Source organism: Penaeus vannamei, chromosome 22 (genome assembly GCF_042767895.1).
Source record: "Penaeus vannamei isolate JL-2024 chromosome 22, ASM4276789v1, whole genome shotgun sequence".
Taxonomy (NCBI): Eukaryota; Metazoa; Arthropoda; class Malacostraca; order Decapoda; family Penaeidae; genus Penaeus; species Penaeus vannamei.
The window spans coordinates 26,221,624-26,227,622 of NC_091570.1; positions in this window are offsets into that span (position 1 = coordinate 26,221,624).

A 5,999-nucleotide genomic window follows, 5' to 3' on the forward strand; every position below is an offset into this window, starting at 1 on the left:
GCTAATTATTACTGTCTTTTTCATTATAACTATTTTTATAATGATAACAATGATGATAATTTTATAAATATCAATGACAATAATACACATTAAAATAACAATAATAATGATATTATTATTTCTATTGTCATTATTAGTATGAAAATTATTGGAACAGAATTAAATATTGCTATTATTGCAGTATTTATCGAAATTATCATGATAATTATCATTTTATTATTATCATTATCATTATTGTCATTATAATCATAATCATCATCATTATTGTTAATAATAAAGGAATTATCATTAAAATTATCATAATTACCTGAAATAATGTTAAAATCATCATAATTATCATTTAAAAGCGAAAAAAAAATTCTACCTTTCAAAATTTTGCCGTTTTTCGACCTTAGGGATTTTATTAGTTTTAGTCTTTATTTCATTATAACTGGACTCTATAATTACTATTATCATCATTGTTATCATCATTCTTATGATTATCATCATTATAGTCATTATCGTCCTAATATTCATTATTATCATTATCATTATTGCAGTTAAAATAATTATTATGCTAATTGTTACTGTCATTTTAATCATTATAACTATCTTTATAATGATGATAACAATAATAATAATTTTAGAAATAATAATGATAATAATACTCATTATAATAACAATAATAATTAAATTATTATTTCTATTGTCATTATTAGAATGAAAATTATTAGAATAGAGTTACTTATTGCTATTATTGCAGTAATTATCAAAATTATCATTATAATTATCATTTTATTATTATTATCATAATTGTCATTATTATCATAATTATCTTATTGTTTTTGATAAAGGAATTATCATGAAAATCATAATTACCTGAATCAATGTTAAAATCATCATAATTATCATTTAAAAGCGAAAAAGGGTTTTTTCGACCTGTCTCTCAAAAGGCTGTAATACGCTAGATTTTGCCGTTTTTTTCGACTTTTGGGATTTTATTAGTTTTAGCCTTTATTTCATTATAAATGGACACTGTGATTATTATTATCATCATTATCATCATTTTTTTCATCATTCTTATGATTATCATCATTATAGTCATTTTCGTCATGATTATCATTATTATCATTATCATTATTGCAGTTATTATGCTAATTATTACTCTCATTTTCATCATTATAACTATTTTTATAATGACAATAACAATAATGATAATTCTAGATAGAATAATGACAATAATATACATTATAATAACAATAATAATGATATTATTTTTTCTATTGTCATTATTAGTATGAAAATTATTAGAATAGAGTTAATTATTGCTATTATTGCAGTAATTATCAAAATTATCATTATAATTATCATTTTATTATGATTATCATTATTATTGTCATTATCATCATTATTGTTAATTATGGAATTATGAAAATCATCATAATTACCTGAATTAATGTTAAAATCATCATAATTATCATTTAAAAGCGAAAAGTCTAGATTTTCCCATTTTCTTCGAGTTCTGGGATTTTATTAGTTTTAGCCTTTATTTCATTAAAAATGGACTCTATGATTATTATTATCATCATTATCATCATTATTCTCATTATTCCTATGATTATCGTCATTATAGTCATTATCGTTATGACTATCATTATTATCATTATCATTATTGCAGTTGTAATGATTATCATAATAATTATTACTGATTATTATGCTCATTATTACATTCATTTTCATCATTATAACTATTTTTATAATGATAATAACAAAAATGATAATTTTAGAAATAATAATGACAATAATACTCATTTTAATAATAATAATGATATTATTATTATTTCTATTGTCATTATTAGTATGAAAATTATTAGAATAGAGTTAATTATTTCTATTATTGCAGTATTTATACAAATTATCATTATAATTATCATTCTATTATTATTATCATTATTATTATCGTCATTATCATCATAATTTTCATTATTGTTAATAATAAAGGAATTATCATGAAAATCATCATAATTTCCTGAATTGATGTTAAAATCATGATAATTATCATTTAAAAGCGAAAAAAAGTTTTTTTTTCGACCTTTCTCTGAAAAGGCTGTAATACGCTAGATTTTGCCGTTTTTTCGACCTTAGGGATTTTATTAGTTTTAGCCTTTATTTAATTTTTAATGGCCTCTATGATTATTATTATCATTACCATCACTATTGTCATTATTCATATAATTATCATCATTATAGTCATTATCGTCATGATTATCATTATTATCAGTCATTATTACAGTTATAATGATTATCATGCTAATTATTATTGTCATTTTCATCATTATAACTATTTTTATAATGATAATAACAATAATGATAATTTATCATTCTATTATTATTATTATTATTATTATTATTATTATTATTATTATTATTATTATTATTATTATTATTATTATTATTACTATTATTATTATTGTCATTATCTTCAAAATTATCATCATTATTGTTAATAATAAAGGAATTATCATGGAAATCATCATAATTACCTGAATTGATGTCAAAATAATCATAATTATCATTTAAAAGCGAAAAAAGTTTTTTTTCGACCTTTCTCGTTTTCCCGTTTTATCGACTTTCGGGATTTTCTTAGTTTTAGCCTTCATTTCATTATAAAAGACTCTATGATTATTATTATCATCAATATCATCATTACTGTCATTATTCTTATGATTATCATCATTCTCGTCAATATCGTCATGATTATCATTATCGTCAGTATCAATATTGCAGTTATAATTATTATTATGCTAATTATTACTGTCGTTTTCATCATTATAACTATTTTTATAATTATAATAACAATAATGATAATTTTAGAAATGATAATGACATTAATACTCATTATAATACCAATAATAATGATATTATTATTATTTCTACTGTCATTATTAGTATGAAAATTAATAGAATAGAGTTAATTATTGCTATTATTGCAGTAATTATCAAAATTATCATTATAATTATCATATTTTTTGTCATTATCATCATAATTAACATTATTCTTAATAATAAAGGAATTATCATGAAAATCATCATTACCTTAATGTTAAAATCATCATAATTATCATTCTCTCAAAAGGCTGTAATTCGCTAGATTTTACCGTTTTTTCGACTTTTGGGATTTTATTAGTTTTAGCCTTTATTTCATTATAAATGGACTCTATGAATATTATTATCATCATTATTATTGTCATTATTCTTATGATTGTCATCATTATAGTCATTATCGTCATGATTATCATTATTATCATTATCATTATTACTGTCATTTTCATCATTATAACTATTTTTTATAATGATAATAACAATAATGATAATTCTAGAAATAATAATGACAATAATACTCATTATAATAACAATAATAATGATATTATTTATATTTCTGTTGTCATTGTTAGTATGAAAATTATTAGAATATAGTTAATTGTAGCTATTATTTCAGTAATTATCAAAATTGTCATTATAATTATCATTTTATTATTATCATTATTGTTATTCTTATTATCATCGTAATTATCATTAGTATTGTTAACAATAAAGGAATTATCATGAAAATCATCATAATTACCTGAATTAAACTTATAATCATCATAATTATCATTTAAAATCAAAAAGGGGGTGTTTTCGACTTTTCTCTCAAAAGGCTGTAATACGCTAGATTTTGCAGTTTTTCGACTTTTAGGATTTTATTAGTTTTAGCCTTTATATCATTATAAAGGGACTCAATTATTATTATCATCATTATCATCATTATTATCATTATTCTTATGATTATCATAATTATAGTCATTATCGTCATGATTATCATCATAGTCATTATCGCCATGATTATCATTATTGTCATTATCATAATTACAGTTATAATAATTATTATTACTGTCTTTTTCACCATTATAACAATTTTTATAATAATAATAATAATAATAATAATAATAATAATAATAATTTTAGAAATATTAATGGCAATGATACTCAATATAACAACAATAATAATGATATTATTATTATTTCTATTGTCATTATTAGTATGAAAATTATTAGAATAGAGTTAATAATTGCTATTATTGTAGTAATTATCAAAATTATCATTATAATTATCAATTCATCATCATTATCATTATCGTCATTATAATCATAATTATCAACATTATTGTTAATAATTAAGGAATTCTCATAAAATCATCATAATTACCTGAAATAATGTTAAAATCATCATAATTATCATTTAAAAGCGAAAAAGGGTTTTTTCGACCTTTCTCTCAATTCGCTAGATTTTGCCGTTTTTTCGACCTGAGGGATTTTATTAGTTTTAGCCTTTATTTAATTATAAATGGACTCTATGATTTTCATTATCATCATTATTATCATTAATTTCATTATTCTTATGATTATCATCATTATAGTCATTTTCGTCATGATTATCATTATCATTATCATCATTGCAGTTATAATAATTATTATGTTGATTATTTCTGTCATTTTCTTCATTATAACTATTTTTATAATGATAACAACAATAATAATTTTAGAAATAAAAATGACAATAATACTCATTATAATAATAATAATAATAATATTTCTACTGTCATTTTAAGTATGAAAATTATTAGAATAGAGTTAATTATTGCTATCATTGCAGTAATTATCAAAATTATCATTACAATTATCATTTTATTGTCATTATTATTATTATTATTGTCATTATCATCATAATTATCATCATTATTGTAAATATTAAAGGAATTATCATGAAAATCATCAAAATTACCTGAATTAATGTTAAAATCATCATAATTATTATTTAAAAACGAAAAAGGTATTTTTTCCTCCTTTCAATGAAAAGGTTGTCATTTTGCCGTTTCTCGACTTTTGGGATTTTATTAGTTTTATCCTTTATTTCATTATAAATGGACTCTATGATTATTATTATAATCAGTATCATCATTATTGTCATTATTCTTATGATTATCATCATTGTAGTCATTATCGTCATGATTATCATTATTATCATAATAATAACTATTTTTTTATAATGATAATAACAATAATGATAATCTTAGAAATAATAATGACAATAATACTCATTATAATACCAATAATAATGATATTATAATTATTTCTATTGTCCTTATTAGTACGAGAATTATCAAAACAGAGTTATTTATTGCTATTATTGCAGTAATTATCAAAATTATCATAATAAATATCATTTTATTATTATTATCATTATTAGTATTGTCATTAGCATTATAATTATCACCATTATTGTTAATAATAAAGGAATTATCATGAAAATCATCATTATAACCTGAATTAATGTTAAAATCATCATAATTATCATTTAAAAGCGCAAAAAGGTTTTTTTTCGACCTTTCTCTCAAAGGGTAGATTTTGCCATTTTTTCGACTTATGGGATTTTGTTAGTTTTACCCTTTATTTCATTATAAATGGACTCTATGATTATTATTATCATTATCATCATTATTGTCATTATTCTTATGATTATCATCATTATAGTCATTATCTTCATGATTATCATTTGTATCATTATCATTATTGAAGTTATAATGCTAATTATTACAGTCATTTTCATCATTATTCCTATTTTTATAATGATAATAACAATAATTATAATTTTAGAAATAATATTGACAATAATACTCATTACAATAACAATATTAATGACATTTTTATTATTTCTATTGTCTTTATTGGTATGAAAATTATTAGAAAAGTGTTGATTATTGACATTATTGGAGTAATTACAAAATTATCATTATAATTATTATTTTATTATTATTATCATTATTATTATTGTCATTATCATCATAATTAACATCATTATGGTTAATTATAAAGGAATTATTATGAAAGTCATCATAATTACCTGAATTAATGTTAAAATCATCATAATTATCATTTAAAAGCGAAAAAGTTCTTTTTTCGACATTTCTAGATTTTGC